The sequence below is a fragment of the Wasmannia auropunctata genome, unplaced genomic scaffold, assembly GCF_000956235.1.
Source record: "Wasmannia auropunctata unplaced genomic scaffold, wasmannia.A_1.0 LD336101.1, whole genome shotgun sequence".
Lineage (NCBI taxonomy): Eukaryota > Metazoa > Arthropoda > Insecta > Hymenoptera > Formicidae > Wasmannia > Wasmannia auropunctata.
This window is the reverse complement of record NW_012026789.1, coordinates 3,119,379-3,132,030: the sequence shown is the minus strand read 5'-3', so window position 1 is coordinate 3,132,030 and position 12,652 is coordinate 3,119,379. Positions and strand designations below refer to the sequence as shown.

At 36.8% G+C, this 12,652-nt stretch overlaps 1 long non-coding RNA gene across 1 annotated transcript; it reads left to right on the top strand.

The window, feature by feature from the left end:
• The first annotated feature begins 4,816 nt into the window (after positions 1 to 4,816).
• On the top strand, positions 4,817 to 7,523 carry LOC105459289. The gene is made up of 3 exons (XR_975662.1): positions 4,817 to 5,187; positions 5,613 to 6,197; positions 6,746 to 7,523. It is a non-coding gene; the product is annotated as an uncharacterized LOC105459289 (long non-coding RNA).
• The last annotated feature ends 5,129 nt before the right edge of the window (positions 7,524 to 12,652 follow it).

Here is a 12,652-nt window from a genome sequence, read left to right as displayed (position 1 = left end):
AAATCTCAAAAGGAACTGTAAGAAATATCCCTTGTATATCCAGGAATATATTACGAAAGCTACAGAATTTTTTGCTAGAAGTTTTACATTCATGTGAAGACCTTTCAAGCAACGTAGCAATGGTGAGAAGTGCTTTAATAAAGAGAGAGAGAGAGAGAGAGAGAGAGAGAGAGAGAGAGAGAGAGAGAGGGGAGGGGGGTGGGAGGGAGGGATAGAGAGAGACGAATTGCCATATAAACGAGGGATATCGTAAATTACACGTAGCGGTACGAGTGTCGGGGAATTTCGAGCTTGTAACGTCTTTGCAGTTGTGTAACGAGGAGAGCATTTGCAGTGCGTCGAAGTCGTCCCTCGTTGTAGCCGGCGCGGCACGCTGGCGACTTGGAGCGCGCCGGGCTCGCCCGCTCCGTTTTCAATGGAGAGAACCGCACCGGCGATAAATTTCTACCTCGCGACGTGGCCGCGGCGGCGGCGGTGTCGGTTTCACAGCCGCTGACGCGCTCGTTAATTGCGATCTTTTTATTCCCCATCTTTCCGCCCGTGAACTCCAACGTATCCGACGTTGATACTTTTTGTCGCGGGCAAACAGCGGCGGTATTAGAGAGCCGGTCCTTTCGCGGCAAGTGGAGATGCGGAGAGTTACACACGGCGAGAAAAACGACCGTGGCTCGTCAGAGATTCCGCACGTACATACGTATACTAGCCGGAAACGCGTTCTTACGTTTATTCGAGGCACAGGAAAGGAGACTACTTGTTAGAAATATTTGTTTACATAACAACTTTTACTTGTTTAGAAATATTTGTTTACGTAACATAACTGTTATTTACCATTTAACACGAGATGCAAAATACGAATTATTATTGCTTCGCATTGTGAGTCTCTTTTGACGCCTGAGATACGCGCGATGAATCGATATAAAATTTAATCACACTTCGTCCTCATCTCGCGTATCAACTTTGATAAAAAAAAAAAATGCATAGAGCTTCGTTAAAAAATTTTTGATACGGTAACTCTGCCGTATTTCTCTGAGGAATAAATTTTTTATAACACGCTAAACATCACGGACAAACTGTAATATAATATATTTCCGGGATTTCTCGTGTAAGTTAAAGTAATAAAAAATAGAACTCGCGATAAATCATATGGAAATTCGGACATTAATAATTTTTCCTGGATGGCATATTCGTGATTAATATCTCTCCAGTGAATGCAAATATTTAAGAGCCGATATTCCATCGTCGTTATTTCGTAGCGTCAATCGAAAAGTAATGACTATAATGAGTTTCATAATTACACTCAAAAGAATAATTTAGTTCTCAATCAATTCCGTATTATTAACTGCTACCGAGACATGTCCTAAATTAGGACACAAGATATAATCTTATATCTCGATTTCGAACATATGTGTATTGTTTGTTTGGATTTGCTTTTAAAACCTTTAAAACACTTGCATAAAATTAATTTGATAAATACAGTATAATAATATATATATATATATATTCGGAGTGGCATCTTTCTAAAATAAATGCGCAATTTTTTGCGATACGAATACTCAATGTGTTTTAGAGTATTAAATATTTCATCACAACACTTTTTTAAGTTCTCTAATAACGCGTCCATCATTCATGATAAATTATAATGCTGTGGCTTATGAGCAAAGTTACCGTTAGAAAAAAAACCCGATACTTCTGCGGCGTATCGAGTGTAAACGTAAAGATTTCCGCACACCCAAACATCATGCAAATCGCATCAGACATCGCCGGGAGTAACGGAGAAATTAATAAAGCACACTATATGCGCCGATCGATGGATCGATGAATCACCGGCCAAACAGGAGTCGGAATCGACAGACGGATCATTCCTTCGAGGTGGTGCAGAGGAATGGGAAGGAAAGGAGGAGAGGAGGGCAGGCATGTACATAATCGCCGCATGGCGCGAGTACATAGGCAATATCCTACGCGCGTATATCCCCCTCGCAGCTATGCGTTTGGCGAAAGAGGAGACGATGCGAAAGCCGAGGGGAAAGGGGGGGGAGGAAGAAAGGAAGGAGAGAGGGACAAAGCGAGAGAAAACGGCCGCGCGGCGAAAAAACGAGTTCATCGGCGCTGACGAGCGATAGCTTTTAATCTCGAGTCGCGCTTGCACACGCGCCCGTTTTTCTGCCAGTTCGATGTAATATCCGTTGTAAATGCACTCCCGGGGAAATGTTACTCAATGCGCGCACCGGAACGTACACACGACTCCTGTGTACGGTGTAATTTACTACCCCGCGGTATGAATCCCCCGCAGTAGTAGTCGCTGACTACGGGCCGACACGGGCTTGCTAGGCGAGCCCCAGCGGTGCAGTCCGGCGTTGGCTGCAACTTTTTGGACGCAGCCCCGGAGCCAAATTTCCGCATCCCGAACGCTTTGTCGCGTTACTCGTTAACGGGAAAGTGTAAGACTCTCTTGCAAAGCAATCGCGGAAGTTACTGATTGCCGACACATTCCTCGCACACTTTAACTTTGTCAGGATAACTCGATTTCATGAATCGGCAATTGACCGACAGTCCCGTAATAATATTCCTCAACAATAAAACTTCGTTGTGCTTTCAATGTTCATAGATATGTATAACATTTATAAGTGAATGAAATACTTGATAAAATTATTTCGATAAAAATAATTATATGTATGTATATATGTCGATACAATAAAACATATTATATTTTTTTTGTTTACAAAATTGTTTACAAAATTATTTCAATATAAAAAAAAATAATAGTTCAAAATAACATTTTGCTATATATTATTCCGTGTACAACTTCAACGTCATTTGCTCTTCAAAATGAGAAAAATATAATTTACGCTTTATTCTCTTTATAATACAAAGTTAAATAAATGTATCTGTATAAATGCATTATACATGTGTACAAATATAAATGAAAAATAGTAATTCAATACAGATTTAATTAAATAAAAATGTATGTGTCCATACTACCCTACTGTTCTACATATTTCTTTGAAACTATTCTTGGAACTATATAAGCAAAAAATTATACGATATTTTTAATTAGCTATTACTTATTATTAGTTACTAAATTAGTTATTTATTTATTATTTATCGATTTATTGACTTTATTTATTAGTAATTGTATTTACTTTTAATTGTATTTACTTTTTTATGTTGAATTAAGTACTGATTTCGACGCGAGTAAGTTTTTCTTGCGCATCACTTATTGTTAGAAAATCCCAGGAAAAAATATGTGTGAATATATGTATATTTGCGGTAAAGCATTATCAAATGATTTCGAGTTAGAATCGCATACTTTAAAGCGACATTAATTATTGTACCACGGAGATCGTTTCAGAGCTCGGTTCATGCAATACGTTCCTGGTACCGAATGGAGGGAAACGGAGGGTAGTCGAGGTGCATACAGTGCAGCATCGATTGGTGGATGCAGTATAGCCATTGGGTAACCGAGTCGGTAGTAGGGCGTAGCGTAGGAGGCTACTGTTCAGGGTTTGATCAACTGGTCTGCAGACCCTATTTCCTCCTACTATCAGGAGGAAATTGCCACTTCATCAGCTGGGAAGGACGAGAGATTAATGCCCGTCGCTCTCTTGTCATTTACGCGTTTTGCAGCTCGCGAAGAAGTGCGCGTAACGAGTCGCGTTTCAACGCGCATTGCAAGACTACACGGTGTTTGCATCGCGTGTTTGCGTATTCGCTAATGTATGCACATAGAAAGTACACGCAAATAGAAGCTTCGATTAGCTTCGATTCCTTAAATCTTTTAATCAGAAAATGTGGTTTAATCGATCAGTTGATAATAATTATTGAATAAGTTTTAATAAAAGTTAGAATTGTTTTAATATACTTTAAATTCAACTTATAGATTCTAACAATAAAGTATTTTAGTCTACTATACGTTAATACATAAGGAATTGATATAAGCAAATATAAGCAATTTTATCTAATATTTTCTAATGTTTTCTTTATTTATAAATTTTATTTATAAGCGTTTTTATTATAAGCTTCTTTATTTATAAGCGATTTTTTTTATCTAAGATTTTTCTTATTTATAAAAATGTATAAAAAATTAAAATTGCTCTTAAGCATAGTTTTTATACATTCCTTCGATAATGCAATCTCTTGCAATGAATACATTTTATCCTTTAAAAAAAAAAACAAATAAATAATCCAATTTGATTATTGAGATTTGTTATCGAATTGTTGCAAGCGATAGATTGTTAAAGATAAAATCGATTTCATTGATAAAAAAGTTACGTTCGTTTTTATTGCCGTTACTGTTATGTGCTTTTTCGAGATATGATTGTGACGTTTACACATTTAGCGTAAATTTGTAATCGATGTCTCGCTTTGTCATTGCAATTTATTCTTGCCGCAGCATAGAAATACCTTCTTCTCGCTCGCGAAAGCTCGCGCGCTGTTTCGCGGTATGTTGCAGCAGTTTGCTGCAGGCGCAAATAGAAATCGCACCTCGGTCCCGGGATGGCTTTTTACAGCTCTTCGAAGGCCGCAAAAGCGCGCGCAGACAGGCCGGTGGAATTTCATCGTCTCGCGGGACGGGCTGTAAAACCTTGTTGCCGGTTTGGCCCAGCGAAACACGCGTTGCCCGCAGACCGGGCAAATGGTTATTACGCCGTGAAACGAGAAACACCGTGGACTTATCATGCCAAAGGGAAACGTGGGATACGATCAAAGTGGGGACGCTGAAGTGCACCGCGCGTTGAAATGCGATTTCTCAACCGCTCTTTGCCCTCCCCATCCCCTCCTACCCTTCTCTCTTCTTCTCTTATTTTCTTTTAATTAGAAATCGTCGGATGAGAGAGCCTCGTGATTTATCTCCGGTTCATATTATACGTTTCCGTTCACGATATTCGCTTCAAATTTGTTCCCTCATTTTCGCGACATGTGTTTATACGAAATGTGTTCAAGTATGAAGTAATACGAGGTGGCAAGTGGCAAACTCTTATTTATGTTTGCTGTCATATTTATAGGCTAAAGCGACACAACGGCATTCGCTGTCATATTTATAGGCTAAAGCGGTACGACTATATACAACGTGCTTAAATCAAGGATTCCGTCCTCGGGGAGGAGGCTCCAGTCAGTAATCTTTCTCATCCCACTTTATGAGGAGGCTGTGACACGGAGTCATCCGCAGACAGAATGTATGTGATCCATGTATGTATATATATGTGTCGTTAGTTACAATCCATTAAGCTTCTTACATAGATTCATATCCTGAGTTCCTTAATCTTTTACCTTAATCTTTACCGCAACGAGCATGTTATTATTAAACGTTTAATATTTATTCACTGAATATCAATGGTCTTGTAATTTACTAGGCCGAACTGGCTGTAAAGTATTTAACAAAAAAAAGTGTTTACCGTGTTATATTGTAATCTGATAACAACACAAAGACTATATATAAATCGCGTTTTTTTTACACGAATCGATTTTGTACAACATCGTTTAAATGCATCGTACAGAATAAACGCGTTATTATAAGTAACGAAAAGAATGCGATTTAATTTTAGAATTAAGATAAAAAGGAGCGGAAAAAAAGGTAACGTAGAACGGAAGGACGTTTTGTTTTCTGTTTACAGCGTATTAAGTTCATTTGCAACACTCGAACTGGCACGCTACAACTACGTAGCAGGTTTCGACAGGTTGGATTGATGATTTATTATACAGATACGCGTTTTGTATTTGATGCTTTTAGCATCGTTAATTCAAAAAATCCTGCCCTCGTCGCACGAGGAAATATTGATATACCGGAAAGATTAGAAAGAAATTGAAAATTATGAGCGAGCACGTTGTGAAGTTTGTCTGATGTTAATTTTTACCGTCGCGCCGTCGATCCCGCCTTCAATTTTCGTTTCGTGCGAAAACAATTTATCACACTACCGTGCTCCCTTCGCCACGGCGGAAATCACGACGAACGGCGGGTGATTAGTGGGCGATCGGTCGATCGCAACCGTCGATTTTTCTCATCCTACCGCCACGCCGCCGTACCTACGGAATTCTCTTTGTCAGCTGGAACAGTTCAAAGAAAAGTTTTCAAACAGCGTAAGCTGCCGGAGGAATGCGATCGTGCAGACACTAAGCAACAAAAGCAGCATCCCAGAACCTTGTTAAGCTAGAACATCAAAGTACGGTAAACTTAATTTGGACTGCAGAGGACAACGAGGGTGAGTACAGGCACGGAATATATACGGATGAAGCTGTCCCAATGGCAAAATAGTTGTATCGAGAATTGCTCCCCACTGGCGTCCTCACCGTCATCATTTTTCATTGCAAAATTGCTGAAATTAATAAGATCCAACTTTCGCTATCGCATTTCGAAAAGATGAGACTCGCCCGTTATTAAAGTATAAACTCCCCCTCCCTTCTCGTCGTACATCAATCTCACGAATGAGAGAACGCTTTATTCGGCGGCTATAAATTTAAAAGATAATTAAGGAGCAATTTGAATGCAATTTGCGATGAAATTGTTACTTGATTTAATCCTAGTGAAAATTATAACTTCTCTGTAGCACCTCTGGTTTAGCTTCAGACCGTTAATGTTCACGTTATCAGTGAGTTATTAATTTAACAACAATATTAAAGCAATCTAAAGTTGATATTGCATTTTGGTAACATATTAAATAACTTTGATGATTATTTGTACCTACTTCATGAATCTATATACCTACGTGAAATATGTTCTAGTTTTGCAATATTTTCGAAATTATCATAGGTGCATACATATAGAGATCAACATTCTACTTGATAATTCCGCAGAAATAACATCGATGGAAAAAAATTATTTTCACAACGTGAAGAATTTAAAATTCTAAGCAATAATTAAAGGTAATTGAAATTTAATGTTTGCAAATACATCTTTTATTCGTACTTTCAATCTGATGCTTTCATCGAAATTAATTTATAATCGGGGGTGCCCTCTCCTGAGATCTTTAAATTTCAGATCCCCGAGATAGGTTCCGGGGATTCAGGAGCGGATTCTGCCGAATCCACTCGCGTTTCGAGAACTCGAAAATCTCAGCGGGCCCCCCGTCGCGTCATCGGCGCAAGGAATCCTCGAATTTCATTATTCAGATGAGCATCGTTCCGTGACTGATCGATCGCGAGGCAAAGTGAGTGCAGAATTACATGAATAATCTATGTCGCCCTGAGTGCCGGATCCTCCTCTTTGAGGCTTTCAGGCCATATCGCCTTTGAGCCAATTCATCCACTTCCGGCAGAGCTGGGCGCCTCCTTACGTATCATTCTCTTCGATTTTCTCGCGCTACTTTTCGGCTCTCTCCGTTTGGCACGACTCTGAGATATAGGGTATCTCGTCTAATGCAAAGAACAAACCTTTCTATTCGTTATTTCGCGATCGTATTTTCGTAATTATAAAATAACGTTTCTTTCGTTTCATTATAACATATTTCAAAACAATTCGTTATGTAGAACATAATAAAATTATTATACATCATCTTGTTGTTGTCATTTATAGATACGTATATATTGGCATTTTTTCAAATTATTAGTAGATAAAAAAAATTTGATAAAAATTATCGATGTAAAAAGAATATTTCTATATCACCTTAATTCTAAACTTTAAACTAATAGTTTAACCATCGTATAATTTCACGTATGATTCGTTTTATATAATATATAATATAGCAATTAGCTTCATTAATCATTAATTATATTCAATTATATGAATCTGACTATGCTTATTAGTTAAACTAATAAGCACGCATCAATAATGTATACTTATTACTTAAACTAATAAGCATACAAATAATTGCAAATGTATTGTTACACCATACTCATAGTCATTAATGTATAAAATATTTAGCAATAAACTTTACGTTTGCAAACTGTTATTATTTGCACATTTTTACGTTTTTATATATTATTTATTAATTATTATTTTTTCTTTATATTCTTATATTTTCTTTATATTTCTTTATATTTATATTATTTATTAATTTTTATGTTTCTATCTTTATATTATTTATTAATTCAATTTATTAATTTATAATTTTTTTATTCCTATCGTATGAACTTCTCCACTTATAATGATATAATCGCATTGTAATCATAATCCAGCATGTAAAGTTGCGCTGTTTAAATATGTAAAAGTGATACATTTCTCATATATGTCGAAAAAATATTTATATACAATATTGCACATGCCAAAAATACCAGCTAGAGAATTGTCGAAGTTTTCGCTCGCGATTGTCCGCGTACGCTCCATAATCCAGGATCATCGTGATTGTCGAGTAGAAATTCCGTGTGAACGATCGAAAAGATTTGGCGCGGAGACTCCATTGTACGTATGTTCCTTGCATGCGGGCATAATCTATCGATGCTGTGCATATATCTTGGACAACTTTTCTCGGGAAAATAAATTTCCGCGGTCGAAATTTTCGAGGAAGTCGTGTAGCAATTTCCGGGGAGATGACGCAAACAACAAAACGTACAGGTGATATTTGAATAAAGTACAATAGGAGTAACAGCAGGAGCGTGTTCTTTGTGTTGTTTCCGGGAAAATTAAATCCTTTATTATAATTTTTGTTTTCAATGAAAAACGCACTTCGCTCTCTCGTACTGCAGGTCGAAATTAATTTCATTATTTGAAAGAAAAGGATTTATAGCGCTGTTACATATCACATAAAAAAGGGGGTTGTTTGGACGAAGTTAATTTATGTTTTAGTAGTGGACATTATAAACAACGCGCGTCGTTCGCGAAGCAGTTAATTTATGGTGCTCTCTGCTGTTGCGAATTCTCTATTAATAAAAAATTCTTTCGTGTATGCGTGTTTCTCTGAGACATTCGTTGCGTTATATTATTTGTATACCCTTTACGTCGCGTTGTACAGTGGCGCTGATTTATATAACATTACTTCTGTTACTTCTGTTGGAGTGTCGCGCAAAATAGTATTTTTCCCTAAAGATAGGGGGTCGGATGTCGCCGAACGACCATGGAAACGCATTAATTTCACTCAACCAGCTTGAATGCAGTCTGCACTTGAGGAATGCGCCTTTTTCTCTTCCCGTGTCGTTTACATTCCACTTGATATGAATGACTTTATAGTAGTTACATCCGCTTCGCAGTTGAATCATGAGCAAAACGTAATTCAAGCTGAAAGCGACCGGTAATTAATACATTGAGATTCGACATGGGTAATAAAGTTGTTGCAGTATAACTCGGGCTTTTGCGTTAATGGGGAAATTTTACGCTTGTTTGAATCGTGAAATTTTTCTGCAGGTTTCTATAGAAAATTTTCTGAAAGCAAATGTATATATAGATAACTTATCGTACAGCATTTTTCAAAAAAAGGCATTACTTTTTTTAATGCCACATTCTATTTGAACCAAGCGTCAGAATGGTGCTCGCTATTCATGGTGTATGTGCATATATACGATAGCTTTAGAGATATTCTCCCTCTCTATCCGCATTCTGTTTAATACGCGGATATCTTGCGGGAGAAAGCATTTTATTCTTTCACGATTTGGTGACAACCTTCAGAGTGCGTTGTATCGTAATAAATTCAATATTTGTAAATTGTATTATACTTTGTACGTAAATATTTTTGGTTGCACAAGTGTGTGCGTGAATCAGAAAGTATCATAAATAAATGTCAATATTTCGCTATCGTCGTCACACAGATATTCGCGGAATCCGCTGCGTATGATCTGTCAATTTTAAATATGTGTACGCGCGTTTTACATGTACGGCTGTCCCAGCGCTTCCGGCGGTAGGAACAATCAATAAAGATTAGTTGAGTGTAATAAATAAATCGTTTTAGCGATCAGCGAATGGTGTAACAAAAAATTATCTGGCGGTACACGCGCGATATAAAATAAATTGACATTTATTATTATAGAGCGAATCGTATTTGACAATTAAACGAACAATGACGCTAAAACAATAAGGATCGCGAGATATAGATATGGCCGTATTAGCGGCTGTCAATCGTTCAATATGTATTAACTGATAACGGCAGGCGCATTTCCTCCCTTCGTGGGAGTGCAACGAAGGATGGGGAGGGGGAGGCGCGAAATATCGAGGAACAATTGCAATTCGCAAACAATCCGACAATGAGAAGCGGCAGCGGTGACAGGTCCCAGCCACGTGTGCACGCTTCGGCGCACCGGCGACGCTGATTTACTTATAAGCGTTAACACGAGTTTTCGCTGCACGCTGAATATTTATTGCCACAAGGCGGGAAACCGTGGAGATTGAATTATAATGCGGCACGACCTTAGCCGTATTTTCCATTTGCCGTGGCGCTCTCGAGAAAAAGGCCAGAGGGTCTGGCCGATCCAGGATTAATCCCCTTCGCAAAGTAACGTCGACACGTCGGTAGTTAAACTGGGAAGACAACAAATAGAAGTAGTACAATTAGAATCATAAATTTAAATTGCGTCTCAAGCGCGCTTCACGCTATTTTAAATATAAGTGAATTTTGCAACGGTGCTCCCTTAAATAAAAGAAATATTACATCTGCTTAATAATATTTAATAATATTGCACATGCATTCTTGTAATTTATTCTCTTTTCAATATTCACATATTATCGATAAATGTAAATTACTATTTTAAATGCAGAATATTTACATGTATTTTAAATTATGTATATTAAAAAATAAAGCTTGTAATTAATTTTTTGGCTTTTAAGACAAAAAGGGAAGAGTTATATATCCGACAAATAACATGTTCTCAGTTGCATAAAAGTAGCAACAAATAATACACACTTTTCGGAGAGAAATAAGGAGTAATAACATACAACAATGACATGAAGGCACTTAAGTTTATATTAGATATTTCTAAAGTGAATTTCGCTAACTTCGGAAAATATTATCGTCTATCGCCGCCATTAATCTCGGCTCATGTATATTTTATTAGATACAAGAATATAGAATCGGGTTGAGGGATGATACTATGCGTCTCCTAACTTATCCCACGTCACGATATACTTTACGACGCGTCTATGCCTGCAACCATTTGTCTCCTACGCAGTTCCACGGGCATTAAAGCAAGAAGTAAGAATAAACCTGGCGCGACTTTCCAATAAAATCCTGTTTACAGCGCGACGCGACAAAGAAACAGGGCGCGTGACACGCGCAATAGCAATCTTGATCCATCTTCATCATTTACCATTCCACCGGCTTCTTAGCATAAAGAGCAGAGGGGGATGATTTATTGGGTCGCGGACAAGCGGTTTAAAAACTTATCCTAATAGCCCTCCATTCTCTTGCGGCATTATTTATTAAATTTTAATAAAGAAGCTGCTGCTCGCACGCGTCATAATAACGTCTCCCTCAACGTCTCTCGGGTCTCCTAAAAACAATAAGGAATCTTGTAGCGAGCTATCTCCGCCACTCCGGTAGTTTCATTTCCTGCGCGACTTGTGTACGCGCCTTTATTAGTCTAAGAGCGCAAAGAGACGAGCGAAGAGACGCGTCAAGTTCTGTCTGTCTGACATAAGCTCTCAAAGGTCGCGACAACATTGGTGTTGGAGATAGCAGTGATGAAAGATACCGCTGTTTTTGGAGCTGGAGCTCACTCGTTCTTCATTTCGTGCCCAGGCTTAGTATTTTTCTTTACTTTATTGTTCAATGTGTTTTAATGTTGTCGTAAACTAACATGAGACATTAAAAAAATACTAAAAAATATCTAGTTTTATTATAAATTTGTGATTATTAAAGAAATAATTAAATGCTGTACCTCGTATAATCATTATTAGTGATATATTCGAAAATAATTATAAGGTCTGCTAATTGACTATCAAATTGTCTAAACATACATTTGTAGAAATACTTTACATATTTTTCATGTTAATTTTCATCTAATTAAAACAACATGGAAGTAATTTTAAATTAAAAAATGAGAATTTTTATCTAGGAATATTGGCGATTGCAATAAATTTTATGTGCTATTTGTTATGAGACAACTGAAAAATATTTTCTCAAAGCATATACAACATGGTGAGAAGATATTATTTAGATAAAAAAAATAATATTTTTTAGCAAAGCGACATTATTTTCCGGCTTTTTAAATTTTTTGTGTGTAAAGCGCAACCGAAAGCAATTTAATGTATCACATTCCAAATTTTAAATATAAAATATTAAATGTAAAATTGACAAAATAATATTACAAATTAAAAAGATTGCCTAAGAATTTAATATAATTGAAAAAGCAAGTGACCTGGAAATGATATATAATAAAAAAGTAATAAAAAATGTACTGGTCATATAAAACACTTGTCCACTAAACTTTTAATTTTGTCAATGTACAGACTTTATATTTCTTTCTCTATATCAATTTCTTCTTAGAAAAAAAGTAGATATTTTTAATTCTTAAGATTATTATTACTCCTAAGTTTCTATTTTTAAACTTTAATTACACCGCGATAATCAATTAATTGGTAATTAATTTTGCTTTGCAAATTTTGCAATCGTCAAAATCACTTTTTGAGGAAATTTGCGCAAAGCTTATTAATCAAAACAAATAAAATAAAACAAATATTAACGTAGCAAAATTCTTATCTTATTAGAGTTTTACATAAAAATAAGTCATATACAAATGCCGGATTTTGTTCGGTCAGTGATACCCTAGTCCTTTGTACTCATTAAAGTCAGCCCAA